This window comes from Mauremys mutica, chromosome 22, assembly GCF_020497125.1.
Source record: "Mauremys mutica isolate MM-2020 ecotype Southern chromosome 22, ASM2049712v1, whole genome shotgun sequence".
Classification (NCBI taxonomy): Eukaryota; Metazoa; Chordata; order Testudines; family Geoemydidae; genus Mauremys; species Mauremys mutica.
Window position 1 is genome coordinate 19,940,269 of NC_059093.1, and position 18,834 is coordinate 19,959,102.

At 59.5% G+C, this 18,834-nt stretch overlaps 1 pseudogene; it reads left to right on the forward strand.

Moving 5' to 3' along the window:
* The first annotated feature begins 1,611 nt into the window (after nucleotides 1-1,611).
* Nucleotides 1,612-1,836, forward strand: LOC123354996 (annotated as a pseudogene).
* Nucleotides 1,837-18,834: the final 16,998 nt, after the last annotated feature.

Consider the following 18,834-nt stretch of genomic DNA (forward strand, 5'->3'; position numbering starts at 1 on the left):
TTAGAAGGTAAGAGCCTCCTCGAGGTTTGAAACCTGTTCAGTCTGATCCATCAGGTGACAGTTGAATTCTAGGCATTGAAAACACGAGCTTAAGGAGGCAGAATTTTATTCCGCACCTGGGATTTTGTCCCTTAAAATCACTGGGGTCATTAGGGTTTGTCCTTTTTGTTTCACCTTTTCCTCCATCCATCCCTTCCTCCTTTCTCTTTGTCTCTTGCTTCTTTTGTCCTTTCACCTGTTCCCCTCCCAACACCAGGAGCGAGCTCTGTGTGTGTGTGTGTTGTGGGGGAGTGCTCGGCAGCTCCCACTGTGGGAGGTCCACCCAAAAATGTGGGGCTGAAATAGTGCTCGGGCAGTGATCCCCACCGGTGACCTGGGCCATCCTTTGGGCTCTCTGGTGAGAACCCTCAGCCTCCCATCCTCAGTCTCTACCCTGATTGGCAGAGCAGGGTGTTATTGACAGGGAGGAGACTCAGGTCCTTGTTGTTCTCTTTGAAGACCAAGTAAATAAGTCAGAACCACTTATATGTTTGATGAATTTTGCGGCTTCTCTGCATTAATTGTCTCTGAGCAGTTCATGATTCTCTCTAACAATGCAGTTCTCCTCAAATACTTGCTGAATAATTACTGTGCACTGTTGTTGGTCTGGAGCTCATCTGAGAGCACTTTATTCAGGTCATTCAATATCTGAAATTCAAGATCTGATGGTTAGTTTGAAAATCAGGGCTCTTGGGTCCTATTCCCAACTCTGCCACTGACTGGTGTGTGACCTAAGACAAGTCAATTCTCCTTTCTCAGCCTTAGCTTCTCCCTCTTTCAAGGAGGGATAATAATGATCCGCTCCTACCTACCTCAACACACTCACTCTTCCCCAACACACACACTGTCTCTCCCCACACACAAACACTCTCTGCACTGCAGTGGAAAAGCAGCTGGCAATCTAGTAGGATGCCCATGGAACATTACACCATAGGACCAGCTCATGCTGCTGTATCTGTGCATCAGTGACCCTCACAGGACTGGCTTGTGTAAGGGACTGTTAACCCCTTACTAAAACTTAGTGGGGGTTTGGTTGGCTAGTTCCCAGCACCAATAGAAGGGGGAAGGGCCAATGGGAAATCAGGCCCCTGAGACTGACAGTCCCCAGGGGCAATGGGGAGAGGCCAAAGCTCCAAGTTAGCCACACTGACAGGCCAGGCAGTGTAATGAGGGAGTCACCAGGCCAGGGGGTCCCATCCTCCGTGGGAGCTGGAACTGCCTGGGCCAGAGTGGGGCAGAGCTAAGGAGAGAGCAGGAGCCCGAGAAGAGCCGGGGAGCAGAGCTGTGCAGATGTAGTGCCAGAAACTGCTCCGTGTAGGACTTTGCTACCAGCAGCCATTACTGAGACATGAGGTTGTTCTTATTTGCTGACTTGTCCTAATTGGCTGAAACTTGACAGTGGTGGGAGATGGAAGCATAAAGGGTTCGTCCTCCAAGCGTGGGGAAGTGATCATCACTTCGAGTTACCTAGTTATCAAAGCCTTGTGAATGGTATTTGATGTGTGTCCGGGAGCTCCTCGTGCTGAAGTAGAAAGCAGTGGGGGAAGAGTGGCTGCCTAGCATCTGAGACTGTCAGCATCACTGCTTGGTGCTAACATCAAGGTGTCTGTTCTTATCAGTTTAATACTCGGCCTTCTGGCTGGGAAAGCATTATCTAAAGTTGTATCTGATAGGTCCTTTATTTGAGAACTGTATATTAAATTGATTTTTGAAACAAGGGGATGGAATAGGAGCTGGTTCTGTCCACCTCCTGCATTAACCTGGTATTGCAGTATCTCTAGGACCAGTGCCTTTCCTTCTGGGGAGAATTATTTGGTTAAAAAGGTGGAAAGTATTTCTCTCTAAAAATACTGATTTGAGAAGATTTTTTTAAAGTAATTGAAAAATCAGGTGTTTTTAGCACTTTGGTTTTTTCATGACAACATATTGTTAAAAATTTTTGGGTGTGTTTTTTGAGTCTACAGATGTGAGTTTCTTTGTCTTGCTGGAGGATTGTTTTAAAAACTGGAATTTCTCTGTTTGCTGTGACTCTTTTCAACAATATGAAGGATGAATGCTTTTTGGACTGAGGGTCTGTTTGGGAGATGGTTGGTTGGGGGGGCATTGTGTGTGGGGGGGGGACACAGATTGGTAATATTTGAGGTCACATGTATATCACTAACTGGATGAGTTACATAGACTTCTCCTCACCCAGCCAACTTTCCATGTATCTTTACTGAGCCTGCCGCCCACCATCCCAGAGCAGAAGCCTGAAGGCTGAGCCCCACCACACGTGGGAAGGTCGGGAACTCCCACTGGTTGCCTGCTCCTACAGTGTTTATGACTCTGGAAGGGGGTAGGGACCAGCCCCTGCAGGCAGCCCGGGGGAAGAGCCGCTGCTTTGCTGCCCCCGACTCCCCCTCAGTTACAGCCCGGGAGGCTGTGGCCACAATAAAAGCCCCTGGTGGCCACATTTGAGAAATGCTGGAGCCTCACAGTAAACAAATCCCAGCAGGTTTGTCACACCCTGTCCCCCACCCTGGGGATTTCCTGCCCTCTCCCACCCAGACCAACCTTCCTGGAAGTTCCCACCCCCTATGTATTTACTGCCCTTTCTCCCCGCCAAGGGAACCCGCCAGCAACTCCCTGATCATCCCGACCTCAACTGGCTCCACTGCAGCCATTTCCCTTCCCCGGCCCCTGGAAGGACGGAATGAGCTGGAGCAAAACATGGATGTTGCGCTGCAGCCTGTTAGGGCAAAAAGGGCAACTGGGGACATGTCAGAACAGGAAATAATTTCCCAGCACAATTCCCCCCAGGCTCTTTCCCTGAACACAGATATTCTAGCTTGTCCTGCGTGGGACAGAAACATTCAAATCTAGGGCTGTCAATTAATCGCAGTTAACTTACACAATTAACTTTAAAAAATCATGATTAATCTGTTTTAATTGCACCGTTAAACAATAGCATACTAATTTAATTTTTTTTGTTTTTCTACATTTTCAAATATATTGATTTCAATTACAACACAGAATACGAAGTGTACAGTGCTCACTATATATAGTTTTATTACAAATATTTACACTGTAAAATATAAAGTACTGTAGTGCAATCTCTTTATCATTACAGTGCAACTTGTATATGTAGATTTTTTTTGCTGTTGCAGAAGTGCACTCAAAAAAAAAACAATGTAAAACTTTAGAGTCCAGTCAGTCCTACTTCTTGTTCAGCCAATCGCTAAGACAAACAAGTTTGTTTACATTTACTGGAGATAATGCTGCCCGTGTCTTATATATGTCACCTAAAAGTGAGACCAGGCTCTCTCATGGCACTTTTGTAGCCAGCGTTGCAAGGTATTAACGTGCCAGATATGCTAACATCCATATGCCTTCATACTTCAACCACCATTCCAGAGGACATGCTCCATGCTGATAACGCTCGTTAAAAAAAATGTGTTAATTTGTGACTGAAGACCTTGATGAAGAACTGTATGTCTCCTGCTCCATGGTTTTATCCACATTCTGCCATATATTTCGTTTTATGGCAGTCTTGGGTGATGACCCAGCACATGTTGTTCACTTTAAGAACACTTTCACTGCAAATTTGACAAAACGCAAAGAAGGTACAATGTGAGATTTCTAGAGATAGCTACAGCGCTCGAGCCAAGGTTTAAGAATCTGAAGAGCCTTCCAAAATCCAAGAGGGACGAGGTGTGAAACATGTTGTCAGAAGTCCTTAAAGAGCAACACGCTGATGTAGACGCTACAGAACCTGAACCACTAGACAGGAAAATCAATCTTCGGTGGGTGGCATCTGACTCAGATGAGGAATATGAAGGTACTTTGGATCGTTATGGAGCAGTACCTGTCATCAGCATGGAAGCATGTCCCTGGCCTCTGATTGCTAGAAGCTGGGAGGGGAGAACAGGGGCTGGAGCTCTCCATGGCCGCCTGGTCTGGTCACTCCCTCTGAAGCCCATAGCCAGGGCCAGCCTTAGGGGTGGGTGACACCAGGGAATTGCCCAGGGGTACCATGGTCAAGGGCGGTGCTGTACGGTAGCAGAGAGGTGTGTGCTGCAGGTGTAAAGTCAGAAACTGCTCCCGGCTGGCAGGGGAGTGCTGCTTGGGATGGTGCCCAGATTTCTCCCTGCTCCCTCCCGGCATAGGAACATGAGGGGAGGGGGGAAGAGAAGGGGGAGATAGCGGTGATGAGCGGATACTGCTCCCCCCAATGTTCCTCCGTGCCCCCCTAGGGGGCTGTGAGGGGTGAGCAAGGAGCGACATTAGGGCTCCCTGCCTCCAGGTCACCTTCCCCACCTGGGCTGCATAAGGGGAGGACAGAGAGCAGCAGCCCAGGAGGGGAAGGTGACCTGGAGGCAGGGAGCCCCGATGTCGCTCCTTGCTCCCCTCTCACAGCCCCCTAGCGATGTGCGGAGGAGCAGTGTTCAGGGGCGGCGGGGGGGGGGGAGGGAGCGAGCAGCAATGCCAGCTACTCCGTGCATCCAGGTCAGTTTCCCCAAGTGGGCACAGGAGGGGGTGGAGGGGTTAGGGGACAAGGGGGCACAGTGCAGGGATTACGGGTGTGGGAGGAGGCAGGGGTTAGGGGTGCAGGGGTTAGGGGAACTGGAGGGGGCACAGGGTTACGGGTGCAGAGCTTGGGGGCACCAGAGGGGGTTCAGGGGTTGGGTGCCGGGGGGGGTGCAGGGATTAGGGGGACAGTAGCACAGACCACACCTACTCCTCCTGCTTTCTCCTGACACCAGCATCACCCTTCCCAGCATCACCTCATGGCAGCATCTGCTTCCAGACTCGCACCAGAAATGGGAAGTCTGGGCCCTGCCTCGCAGCGGCTGTCAGGAAATGAAAGCAGGAGACACTACCACTCCCATGGTGCCGTAGGGTTTTCAGGTGGGGTGCCCCCCCCACGGGTTGGGCTCCAGGGGAGGTCTGGCATCTTAAGGGACTGGGGGGGGGGTTGCTTGGAGGAGGTTTGAGGACCAACAGTGAAGGGGAAGTTGGACACTGGCCAGAATACCAGGGAGACAAGGCAGGTGAGGTGATACCTGTTACTGGACCAGCTTTGGAGCCACACAGGGTCTTCTTCATGCAGGGGAAAGGTGCTCAGAGCATCACAGTTCAATAGAAGGTGGAACGCTCTGCCCCGAACACCAGACATTCCCCTACTTCCTGGAACGGGGGGACCTGTCCCCATTGTCCTGTAAACAGCCCCACCATGTACCCAGAGGTGGCTGCATCTTAGCACCAAGACACCAGTGGTCACTGCTCCAGAGGAGATGGTACATACAGGCCACTGCCCTACGTGGCCCCACAAGTTACTGCCGCAAGAGGTGAGGTACACACAGGCTACTACTCAAACTGGGCACCTGGGGTCACTGCAGCAATGGTTGTGGGGGATACATGCAGGGCACTGCTGCACATGGCCGGCAGGGGGCACTGCTGCAACGGTGGTGGTGGTGGTGGTGGTGGTGGTGTGTGTGGGGGGGGTTATAAACAGGCCACTGCCTGAAGTGGCCACTACCACAATGGTGCGGGGAGAGGGGGAGGGAGATACCAATAGGGCACTGCCACACCAGGGCACCACAGGGAGGTCACTGCTCCAATTAGTAGAGATACACATCGGGTAGTGCCTCAACTGGGGGCCCTACCCCAGAGAGAGAGGGGGCTGGGGAGAGAAGAGGAAATCAAAGGCCACTGCCTCACTTAGCCACCAGGGGTCACTACCTAAATAGGGGGGACAAACACACACACAGGGCACTGCCCCACCTGACCAGCAGGGGTCACTGCCCCAATAGGGGGATATACAGAGGGTATTGCCCCACAGGGATGCCAGGGATCAGTGCCTGCCATACCTGGCACAGGGGTAGAAGGGATAGGGTGACCAGATGTCCCGATTTTATAGGGACAGTCCCAATATTTGGGGCTTTTTCTTATGTAGGTGCCTATTACCCTCCACCCCGTCCCGATTCTTCACACTTTCTGTCTGGTCACCCTGTGGGGCGGGGGCAGGGAGAGAGGGGGGTACACACAGGGCACTGCCATACTTGGCCACCAGTGCACATCCCTAGTGGGGGAGTGACACACACCAGGAGCAGGGCTCACTGCCACAAAGGGGTTGGAAGATAAACAGGGCACTGCCTGACACGGCTGCCCAGGTACCCTGCCACCTTGGGGGAGGTGAAGAACACACCTCAGGCACTGACTCCTCTGGCTACCAGTGCTCACTGGCCCAATGCAGGGGTTGGGGGGAGTAAATACACACAGGGGACTGCCCCACTGGGACAACACGAGCCACCGAGATGAGAGTGGGATACGCAGAGGGCACTGCCCCAATGGCTGATATACATACAGGGCCCTGCCTCACCTACACACCTGCGCTCACAGGCGCAATGGCAGTGGTGGGGTCACATAGGCAACTGCCCTCAGTGGCCACCAGGGTTCGCTGCAGCAATGCTAGGGGGATACATGCCAGGCATTGCTGCCTGCCGCCACCAGGAGTCACTGCTCCTACAAGAAGGCACCTACAGGACACTCCCGTGCCTGGCCAGCAGGGGTCACTATCACTGGGGAGGGGTATGGGGAAGCAGAGAAAGAGCAACTAACTACAGTGGGGAAAATCGTCATCTACAGGGGAGAAAGAACGGACTCTGCTAGGACATCGCACCAACTCCGGCCAGGCTGGATACTAGCAATTCGGGGCTGGAGCAGCTCCAGCTAGAGGCTGGGCGGAGGCAGGTGACCTCGGTCTCTGCGCTGAACAGGCAGCGAGGAGGGACAGGGAACCCCCCGGCCACGGTCTTGCTGCCCAAGGAGGGGGAGATCTGTGGCAGTTTTGGAGTAGCTGGTTCAGCAGCCGTGAGCCACACGCTTGTCCCTGCCTGAGCTCTCCAGGAGCACATAACACACAGGTGTGCACTGCATGTAGGCACCAGTGTAACGACAGGGCCAGACTCTGCTGAGTGCTCCCTGTGAGAGACAGGGGCAGAGTCAGATGGGCAGATGCGGGCAGGAGATGACAGGGCCAGCGGCCATGAGCTGAACCCATCACAAGTCCAGCCTGTGATGTCACCATCCGTCCCTGCAGCTCTCCATCTGTCCCGCTGTCCGTCCAACCCTCAACCCCCCATCCATCCCCAATGTATGCCACACACACCCCTTCACCCATCTGCCTCACACACGTAGAGAGCCCAGAGTGGATGGGTGTGGGCGGGTTGGAGGACCCAACAGTGGCTGAAAAGGGGAACCTGGCAGGTTGGGGGGTAGCAGAGATTGGAGATGAGGAACCTCACACCCTGGGGATGGACTGGGGCAGTGGGGGGATGGGAAAGTGGGGCCCAGAAATGGAGAAATGGGTTGGAATCAATTAGGGGTGGGCGAGAGGAGGAAGTCGGGGGCGAAGGGAAAGGCCAGGCAGAGTGTACAGGAGGACGCTGGGGGCTGAGGGATCCCCACAGGCTGGAGGCAATTAGGGGTGGGGCGCTGAGGGGGAAGAGGAGGGTGGGGTGCTGAGGACGGGGGGAGAGGAGGAGGTCGGGGTGGGGCACTGAGGACAGGGGGAGAGGAGGAGGAAGGGGGGGCGGGGTGATGAGGACGGGGGGAGGCGGAGGAGGGCGGGGTGCTGAGGAGGTCGGGGGTGGGGCCAGGGCCGGCTCTAGGTTTTTTGCCGCCCCAAGCAAAACAATTTTTGGCTGCCCCCCCCCGCCCCCAGACATGAGCCCCCCCCGCCCACCAGTGCCCCCCACTCACACCCCCTGCTGCCCCAGCATTGGGCTCCCCGCCAAATGTGGGATCCGCTACCAGCACACTGCAGCCGAGCCCTGGCCCAGCTGTGACTCTGTCCCCATGCGGGTGGAGCTGCTGGGCAGCACGGAGCGGGAGTACTTCCAGGTGGCGGCACAGCTACGGGGTGGCGCAAAGAACACGGCCCCCTCCCTGGGCTTCGCAGCACTGCTGGTGGCCAAGGTGGATCAGTTCGTGCTCACCGCCCTCACCCTCGACATGCTGGCGGCCAAAGACCTGGAGAGCCCCCTGGACCTGCTGCTCTTCAGCCTCACGGTGCCCTGGCCCAGCCCTGGCAGGAGGGAAGGCGAGGATCTCCGGCTGCGGGGCTACCTGCTCAGCACCGATGAGCCCAGCCGGCCGCTCACCTCCTCACACACTCCAGGAGCCCCTCGCCGCCATCGCAGCCCGGGCTCGGCTCCAGGGGACCCCGTTTCCCTCCCTCCCCGGCTCCTCACACACACTGGGTAGGGCCGCCCAGAGGATTCAGGGCAAAGCAATTTTGGGGGCCCCTTCCATAAAAAAAAGTTGCAATACTATAGTAACATGTATTTGGAAATGTAAAAAATAACTAGTGAAAATTAATTTGTAATAATTTGAAAACACACCAAATACATTATTTAAAAACATTAAATGCTTTACTGGTCTGTATACATTTGCAATTACAAAATGGGCTGTTGCTGGGTGATGGTGATGGTTGGTGCCAATGAGCTGTCACTGCCTGGAGGTGGTGCTGCTGTTGCCCAGGGCTGGGTGGGGAGCTGGGCTCTGGGGGGTGCCCGGCTCACAGGGGCTGGGCTCAGGACTGTGAGGAGATGGGGTCGGAGGTTGTCTGGCTCAGATGGGCTCGCCTCAGAGCTGGGGGTCTGGGGTGGGGGGATGGGGTCGGAGGGTGCCCAGCTCAAAGGGGCTGGGCTTGGAGATGAGGGTCAGGGCTGTGGGGGATGGGATCGGGGGGTGCCCGGCTCAACGGGGCTGAGCTCGGAGCTGGGGGTCTGGGGTGAGGGAGATAGTGTCAGGGGGTGCCCACCTCAGAGCAGCTGGGCTCAGAGCTGGGGGTCAGGGCAGTGGGGGATGGTGTCGGGGGTGTCCAGATCAGAGGGGCTGGGCTCTGAGCTGGGGGTCAGGGCTGTGGGGGGAATGGGGTGAGGGGGGTGTCTGCATCAGAGGGGCTGGGCTCGGAGCTGGGGGTCTGGGGTGAGGGAGATAGTGTCAGGGGGTGCCCACCTCAGAGCAGCTGGGCTCGGAGCTGGGGGTCAGGGCTGTGGGGGTAATGGGGTCAGGGGGGTGCCCAGCTCAGAGGGACTGGGCTCAGAGCTGGGGGTCAGGGCAGTGGGGGATGGGGTCGGGGGTGCCCAGCTCAGAGGGGCTGGGCTCAGAGCTGGGGGTCAGGGCTGTGGGGGGAATGGGGTCAGGGAGGAGTCCGGATCAGAGGAGCTGGGCTCAGAGCTGGGGGTCAGGGCTGTGGGGGGAATGGGGTCAGGGAGGAGTCCGGATCAGAAGGGCTGGGCTCAGAGCTGGGGGTCAGGGCTGTGGGGGGAATGGGGTCAGGGGGGTGTCCGGATCAGAGGAGCTGGGGGTCAGGGCTGTGGGGGGAATGGGGTCAGGGGGGTGTCCGGATCAGAGGGGCTGGGCTCGGAGCTGGGGGTCAGGGCTGTGGGGGGAATGGGGTCAGGGGGGTGTCTGGATCAGAGGGGCTGGGCTCAGAGCTGGGGGTCAGGGCTGTGGGGGGAATGGGGTCAGGACGGAGTCCGGATCAGAAGGGCTGGGCTCAGAGCTGGGGGTCAGGGCTGTCGGGGGAATGGGGTCAGGGGGGTGTCCAGATCAGAGGAGCTGGGCTCAGAGCTGGGGGTCAGGGCTGTGGGGGGAATGGGGTCAGGGGGGTGTCCGGATCAGAGGGGCTGGGCTCGGAGCTGGGGGTCAGGGCTGTGGGGGGAATGGGGTGAGGGGGGTGTCTGGATCAGAGGGGCTGGGCTCGGAGCTGGGGGTCAGGGCTGTGAGGGGGATGGGGCCGGGGGGGTGCCCAGCTCAGAGGGGCTGGGCTCGGAGCTGGGGGTCTGGGGTGAGGGAGATAGTGTCAGGGGGTGCCCACCTCAGAGCAGCTGGGCTCGGAGCTGGGGGTCAGGGCTGTGGGGGTAATGGGGTCAGGGGGGTGCCCAGCTCAGAGGGACTGGGCTCAGAGCTGGGGGTCAGGGCAGTGGGGGATGGTGTCGGGGGTGCCCAGCTCAGAGGGGCTGGGCTCAGAGCTGGGGGTCAGGGCTGTGGGGGGAATGGGGTCAGGGAGGAGTCCGGATCAGAGGAGCTGGGCTCAGAGCTGGGGGTCAGGGCTGTGGGGGGAATGGGGTCAGGGAGGAGTCCGGATCAGAAGGGCTGGGCTCAGAGCTGGGGGTCAGGGCTGTGGGGGGACTGGGGTCAGGGGGGTGTCCGGATCAGAGGAGCTGGGGGTCAGGGCTGTGGGGGAAAGGGGGGCAGGGGGTGTCCGGATCAGAGGGGCTGGGCTCGGAGCTGGGGGTCAGGGCTGTGGGGGGAATGGGGTCAGGGGGGTGTCAGGATCAGAGGGGCTGGGCTCAGAGCTGGGGGTCAGGGCTGTGGGGGGAATGGGGTCAGGAAGGAGTCCGGATCAGAAGGGCTGGGCTCAGAGCTGGGGGTCAGGGCTGTCGGGGGAATGGGGTCAGGGGGGTGTCCAGATCAGAGGAGCTGGGCTCAGAGCTGGGGGTCAGGGCTGTGGGGGGAATGGGGTCAGGGGGGTGTCCGGATCAGAGGGGCTGGGCTCGGAGCTGGGGGTCAGGGCTGTGAGGGGGATGGGGCCGGGGGGGTGCCCAGGTCCTAGGGGCTGGGCTCGGAGCTGGGGGTCAGGGCTGTGAGGGTAATGGGGTCAGGGGGGTGCCCAGCTCAGAGGGACTGGGCTCAGAACTGGGGGTCAGGGCAGTGGGGGATGGGGTCGGGGGTGCCCAGCTCAGAGGGGCTGGGCTCAGAGCTGGGGGTCAGGGCTGTGGGGGGAATGGGGTCAGGGAGGAGTCCGGATCAGAAGGGCTGGGCTCGGAGCTGGGGGTCAGGGCTGTGGGGGGAATGGGGTGAGGGGGGTGTCTGGATCAGAGGGGCTGGGCTCGGAGCTGGGGGTCAGGGCTGTGAGGGGGATGGGGCCGGGGGGGTGCCCAGCTCAGAGGGGTTGGGCTCGGAGCTGGGGGTCAGGGCTGTGAGGGGGATGGGGCCGGGGGGGTGCCCAGGTCCTAGGGACTGGGCTCGGAGCTGGGGGTCAGGGCTGTGAGGGGGATGGGGCCGGGGGGGTGCCCACCTCAGAGGGGCTGGGCTTGGAGCTGGGGGTCAGGGCTGGGCCTGGGGGGTAATGAGGTCAAGGGGTGCCTGACAAACACCTCCCTGAGACCCCCCCAATCCAACCCCCCTTCCCTGGCCCCTGACCGCCCCCCCCCCCAGAACCTGTGCCCCCTCCCTGCCCCCGGGATTCCCTGCCCCTTAGCCACCCCACCCCTGGCCCCGGCTGCTCACCCCCGGCTCACCGCGCGGCAGCCGCATGGCTCCGGAGGGGGCTGAGCTCTTCCCCGCTCAGAGCCGCGTGAGGAGGGGGCGAGGCCGCAAGCTCCAGGCTCAGCTCAGCTGCCTCCGCTCGGCCCGGAGCTTGCAGCCCCGCCCCCTCACCACGCGGCTCTGAGCGGGGCGGAGCTCAGCCCCGCCCCCCCCAGCCAAGCTGCTGCCGGGCTGTTTAGGACCCGGGGAAGGAGCGGAGGAGGAGCAGCCTGTCTTCTACAGCCAGGCGGGGCCGCGCTACCGGTAAGGGGCCTCCCCTCTCCCCCAAGCGGAGCCGGTAGCGCGGCCCTGCCCGGCTGCAGCCTTTTGCCGCTCCCTATATTTTGCCGCCCTAGGCAGCAGCTTGTTTTGCTGGTGCCTAGAGCCGCCCCTGGGTGGGGCGAGAGGAGGAGGTCGGGGCGGGGCGCTGAGGATGAGGGGGAGGTGGGCGGGGGGGGCGAAGGGAAAGGCCGGGCAGAGGGGACGCCGGGGGCGGTGCTGGCGGGAGGGTCACAGTGGGGGGGGACACTGCGGGGGCAGGTTGGGGGGGCTGAGGGGCCCCACGGCCCCAGGATGCCACTTGTGGGGCTGCTCCCAGGCAGCTCAGCCTCCCCCCCCCGCTGCTGCCCCCCAGGCCCAGCTGGGGGGGGGTGAAGCCCTTTCACTCCGCGCTGCCTCTGCCCTGTGCCCCCCCCCAGATCCCACGTGGGATTCGAATCCCAACGGCCGCAGCGCGAGCCCGGGGGGGGGGCAGCGAAGCCTCGGGGCAAGGGAACCGGGGCCTCCCGCCACGCGCCGAGTCTCTGTCCCGCGCTCTCTCTGCCAATCAGGGAGCGGGGAGGGGCGCGGCGAAGTGACGAGTTACAGCCCCTCCTCCAATAGAGGCCGCGTGTGTGAGAGAGAGAGAGAGAGAGAACTACGCTTCCCAGAGTGCACCGGGAGGGGGCGCGTTGCCTGAGCAACCGGCTCGTCACTTCCGCTCTGAGATGAGCCAGCAACTACAACTCCCAGCCTGCCCCGGGGCTCCTCCTCCTCGCCAGCCCAGGTAAGGGCGGGTCCCTGGGTCAATATGACACCTCCCGCCCCCAATGCAACTCCTCATCCCCGCCCCCCCCCCCCCCCCCCCCCCCCCCCCGAGAGCTCTGGCCCCGCCCCACTCCGGCTCCTGATGCGAACTCGCGTGTCCCGGGGGTCTCGGCCCGGCCCTGCCCCCCCCCCGGCAGTGCCGTGCCCCAGTGTCCCCCGCCCCGCCTGCTTCTCCCTTGGCCTCGTCTCTCCCCACTGGGGCGGGGGCGGAGGGGCAGCTTTTGGATGGAGCCATATGGAAATACAGGGGGCCAGGACTCCTGGGTTCTCCCCCAGCTCTGGGAGGGGAGTCGGGCGAGGGGGGTAGAGTGGGGGAGGTGCGGGGCTGGGAGCCAGGACTCCTGGGTTCTCCCCCAGCTCTGGGAGGGGAGTCGGGCGAGGGGGGTAGAGTGGGGGAGGGGCAGGGCTGGGAGCCAGGACTCCTGGGTTCTCCCCCAGCTCTGGGAGGGGAGTGGGGCGAGGGGGGGGGTAGAGTGGGGGAGGGGCAGGGGTGCCTGCTGCCCTCGCGGTGACCAGCAGAGCCCCCTGCAGCTTGCCCCCCCCAACCACGCGCTTGGTGTGCTGGTGCCTGGAGCCGCCCCTGGTTCCAGCCCCTCTGCCCAGGCAGCTCCCCCAGCCTGACACACACACCCAGCCCCTGCACCCGCCCCACCCCAGGGCTCCTCAGCCCAGAGGGGAGTCCCCCCCCCCGGCTGAGTGGGGAATCAGAACCCCCCGAAATTACCCTGGGACCAGCATGATCTGCCTCCGCCCTGCCCTGCTCCGCATGTATTCGGAGTGAGTCAGTTTCCCTGTCCTGCCATGTGTCTCTTCTCTTCCCTAGTTCCTTCCAAACCATCTCATTTCCCTGCACCCCGGGCTGGATCTCTGCCAACCCCCCTTCTCCCCTCGCCCCCAATATCTCCCTGCCCCTACAGGTCTATAGGGCTGGATCCCTCCCTCCCCCCTCATTTCCTGCCTCTCGGGGTCTATTGGGCTGGGTCTCTCCTCCCTCCATCCCCTCCCCTGCCCCCAATATCCCTCTGGGGCTCTGCGGAGCTGGGTCTCTCTCCCTGCCCCTGTGCTCCCCCTGCACATGATGTCCTGGGAGTGACTCTGATTCCCTGAACCAACATTTCACCCCCCCACCCCACATGTTTCTTCTCTCCCCCAGCTCCCTCCACCCCACCCCATTTCCCCTGCACCCCAGGCTGGGTCTCTGCCAACCCCCTCTCCTCCTGACCCCAATATCTCCTGCACCTATGGGTCTGGGTCTCTCCCTCTCCCCGCATCTCCCCATCCCCTCATCCCTTCCCCCAATATCTCCCTACCCCAGTCTGTCTATGGGGCTGGGTCTCTCCCTGAAGCCCCGCCCCCAGCGCGGGGCTCACAGACAATCCCCGCCCGGCGGCTGTGACGTGCGCTGGGGCTGTGACGTATGGTGACGTGTTCACTCTCTGCAGGCAACTCATTCACTGGAGACCAAAATCACAGAAAGTGTCGCATGTCCATGGGCGGGGTTATGCAGATGAGCAGTATCTGGCAGCAGGACGGAGAGCAGAGAGAGGAACCGAAGGAGCCCGGTGGAGAGAATTCTCTGCGTGTGGACAGAATCCGGTGTGAGGAGTTCGTGCTGTGGGTGCCTGCACTGGAGTCACTTCGGGGCAGTGATTGCCACTGAGCTACATATTGACCAAAGGCGTGTGAATGGGGTGTGATGCCTGGCCGGGAGCAGCTCATGGTGATAAGAAAAGCGGTGGGAGCAGCAGATCCTGTCCTAGCAGGGGGCGGGGTGGCTGTGAGGTTTCTTTGCACCCATGAGAGGGTGTCTTGTGGGTGCAACTAGACTCTTCCCTTCTCTGGTGGGCGGGGCTTCTGCTGTCTGCCTGGGGGGAGGGGCAGATTCTGTGATGTCACAGCTAATGGGCGGGGTTTGAATCATGTTTCTGAAGTGGGAGAGCAACTTCCCCCGCTCCCACTCACTCTCCACTAGGGGGCTGGGCTGGGATCTCTAGGGAGGGAAGCACAGGAAAAAACAGTCTCCCCTATAGAACCCAGGAGTCCTGGCTTCCACTCCCCCTGCTCTAGACCCCCTCCACTCCCTGGGCCAGGGATAGAAAGAACCGAGGGGTCCGGGTGCCCAGCCGCCTCCCTACTCTGACCACTAGACCCCACTCCCTTCCCAGGCTGGTGCAGGGGTCACTGGGTCTGTGTCCCAGCTCAGCTAAGGGCCTTGACTGATGTTCCCAAAGTGCTTCCTTCTGAATCCAGCACATCTGCCCCCCACTCCGCCCAGTCACTGCCCACCCACGTGTGGGGGCACCAGCACTGTGCCGGGTTGTGATGGGAAATTGTCCAAGCTGGCCCAGGAGAGACGTGTGTGTCCCTGCTGCCCCCTGCTGGTGGGGCTGAGCCCTGCTCTGTGTGTGTGTGGTGGCTTTGCAGAATTTTGTATCCTGCAGCAAGTGACACACACACATATTGACGCACAAAGGCACTCACACAATCCGAAGAACACTCACACACAACACACCCAGCGGGGCATTCTAGCCCAACCCCCAAAGAGAGAAACAATCACACCCCCAGCCACACTCACAATCACACACACACCAGAATATTTACAATTGTGCTCAGAGACACAACCGCACACAGTTCACTCCCACTGCTCCCAACACAAGGACCTCCTGCCCCACACAGCCTGTGCCGAGGCCTGTGGAACTCACTGCCATTGGACAGCTACCAATGAGAATGGACCTTTCCAGGAGACCAATAGACATGGCCGTGGCGACAGAGGAGGCTGGGCTCCCAGGGTCTGACCCGGGCTGAGACTGGTTCTGACCTAGAGGGGTCTATCCAGCAGGGGGCTGCGTGACCCACACACAAACCCACCACAAGCGCCTTTCTTAGCGGGTCTCCCAGGCCATCCCCCACCCTGCCCTGGGTTGGGTAACAAAGGGGCAGTATGGGACACTGGGCCGTGTCACAACCCAGCCCCAGCCCCCCACTCACACACGCTGGTGAGTTGGGTAACTGCCGAGGGATTGCACAAGAGAGAGTCAGAGCCAGAGAGAGAACCCAGGAGTCCTGGCTCTCCCCCTGACACACACTGTAACCACTGGACCCCACTCCCCTCCCAGGGCTGGAGATAGAAACCAGGAATTCTGACCACGAATCCCACCCCCTCCCCCGCTCTGACCACTAGACCCCACACTCCCCTTTTAGATTTTAGGCTCGCAGCCTCTTCTATCCACCCACCCCACCAGCCCATCCCTTTGCTGCAGGTTTCTGGGGTGTCACCCCTGCTCTGCATTCCCCCAGTGCAGCCCAAGGCTTTTCCTCCCCCAACCACACATCCTCTCCCCCTCGTGCTGGATCGTCTGCTTGGCCCCCTGCCCCCTCTCGGGGCGCGCTGTGCGGCGTGGCTGGGGATTGTGCAATGGCCCAGCACCAGGCAACACAGAACGGACACCACACGCCCTGCCCTGCCCCACCCCACCGGAGCTGCTCTCCAGGTGCATCGGAGCCCAGTGCCCTGCACCTTGGCCCTCCTGCCCCACAGGGGGTGAGCTGCAGCCCCCGCCACACTCCGCAGAGGGGAGAAGGGTCAGGCCAGCCAGCCCTTGTAACATGGGGAAATCACCACTGGGGTCGACGGTATGGGGGCTGTGACATACAGAGAAACAGTTGTTGCGCCGAAAGAGGGCAGCAGAGCACACACAGACACACACACACACACACACACACACACTTGCAAACATACACAAACACCCGCACAAATCCAGCCAACATCGACACAACTGCTAACAGATGCAAACACATGCACAAATCGAGCCACATGAACACACACACTTGCACCGCCACAAACACAACCCCCACAGCTGTAATAACACCTCCCCCCAAAACCCTTACAGAAAACCACACATACACAAACACATGCAGAAATCCATCCATCCATCCACCCACACACACTCCAGCCCCATTCTGTGCACACACCTTGGGTCACTGTGACACTGAATACTTCAGTTGGATGGGGGGCCCAGCACCATGGCTATTCCCTGCCCCCCAGGGCTCACAGGGGGTGGATTGTGGGGGCACAGGGGGTATGATCCAGTGCCAGCCAAGGGGGGGGGGTAGAGGTGGGGATGAGGCCATGGTTTCTGTACCACCCGGTTCCTGGCACAGGCTCCTTCCAGGATTTGCATTTCTTGGTAATTTTCACCCCATCACCACTTCCTGCCCAGCTCCCTCCTGCTGTGCAAGATGGTTGGGGGGGGGCGGGAAGAACCCAGGAGTCCTGGCTCCCAGCCCCACCTGTGCTAAGGTACAAGACTCCACTCTAACCCCAGCGCTGGGAATGGAACCTAGGAGTCCTGACACCCATCTTCCTTTCCTCTAACCACTAGACCCCACTCCCGCCCTTTTGGGGAGCCAGGACTCCTGGGTTCTGTCCCCAATTCTGGGAGCAGAGTGGGGTCTAGTGGTTAGAGCAGGAGGAGCCAGGACTCCTGGGTTTTATTCTCAGTGCTGCTGTGTGACACTGGGTCTGTTTCTCCTCCCACTTTTTGGATATGGAGCCTGTAAACTCTCTGGGGCATGGCCTGTATCTTGCTTTGTCTGAGTGGTGCCTGGCCCAATGGGGTCTGATCTCAGCTGGGGCAGGGACTGTCTCTGTGTCTGTGCAGCCCCTGGCACAACGGCGGCCTTGATTCTGCCTTGTCAACGGCAGCGCAGAAAGCCCTAGTGCCAAAAGAAGATTGGGGGGGGGGAAGCTTTGCAAAAATCGGTCACACCAACAGGAAACCAGCCCCAGCAGTTTGTGACTTCACTTCCCAAAATTAGATACACACACACACACAGAACCCTGCTCAAACCGCCCCCTTTGCCAATGCACCACCTCACCTCGTCCAGGGAGGTCTAGGCGGGAAGCTCCATGTGGGAGCGATGATGGACGGCACCATCAAGGTAGGTTCTGGAGATGGTCCTCCAGGTGTGGGCATCTCGGCTCCAACTGGCACTGGGCACATGCTGGGCTATGTTCAGTTCCTCTCTCTGGTGTGCGTCCCAGCTCCACAAACCCCCCCGCCCCCTGCTCTTTCCTTCTGGTACAAAAAATATCCTCTTCCTTCGCCCCAGAGAGAGACACCCACGGTACTGCTCAGCGCACGCCTTCCCCGCACCTTCCCCCCCCCATTCCCAGGAGCGTGCAGGAAGGGACATTGGGGAGAGCCCGTGTCCCGAGGGGAGGGTATGGGGGGGCTTGCCCCCTCCACGGAGCATGGGGGTGCCAATAGGCACCTATGGATGGTCCTCCCAAGCAGGGCCAGGATGGAAATGGGGGGCCTGTTCCCCCAACATGGAGAATCTGGGGTGCAACCTTGCTTAACGGGTCAGTCTGTCCTTTCTCTGACTCTCCCATTCCAGCTTCAACTAGCGCTTGTGGTTCATTCGTTCTTTTTCATTCCTTTCCTTCTCTAGCTTGTGTGTTCTTGCTTTCTTTTTTCCCCTCTACCTTCCACGCTCTTGCTTTCTTTCCTTCTTTTTCTAATGTTTTTTCTCTCCCTTTATTTCTTTCTCTGCTTTTCATGTTCTTTTCACTTGCTCTCTCACAAGTTATTTTTTTCACTCGCTCTTTTTCCACGCCCCTTCCGAGCCAAGCGGGTTCTCCTCACACACAAATTTTGACAGGTTTTCCTCCTGATCAGCCAGTGGATTAAGCACGTCTTCAGTGGGTGTTTGCCATGCCAGGGAGCAGGCTGGCTGGATGTCTTTGTGGCCGTCTGCTGTCCATGCATAGGCATGGTCCTCCCCTCCTCTGGCCCTGACCTCGGTTGCTCTGTAGCTTTTAAACCTTCCCTTGGAGCTGTCAGCACCAGCCGCCTCTGCTCCAGGTGCCCAGAGGAGGAGAGGTGTGTTGGGCTCCAGCCTGGGACTCTGCCTCCCTCCTGCCTAGCCCTGACCCTCCTTCCTTTAAATGCCATGTGGTCAAGAGGCAACATGTGGCTGCAAACAAAACGGCCAAGCTTGTGGGCCTCATGTGAAGCAGCAAGAATCCCAACCACCTGGTCAAACCACAGGCATCAGGGTAACAAGTTCTAGAGCCCCAACCAATTTTGGCCATTCACCACCCAAGACCTGGCTCCAGTGGGCAAGTCACCCAACAGGAGGGGAAAGATTGGCTCTTGCACAGCTGGAGACAAGGAAGTTGAGCACTGTGAGCTCCAGGGCTTTACCACAAGGTCCCACTGAGATTTGAACTCAGATTGCAGGATTCAGAGTCCTGAGGGCTGCCCGTTACACCATGGGACCAGCTCAGGGTGCTTTCTCTGGCCATCAGTGACCCTCACGGGGCTGGCTTGTGTAAGGGACAGTTGGCCCCTTACTAAAACTTAGTGGGGGGGTTGGTTGGCTAGTTCCCAGTCCCAATAGAAG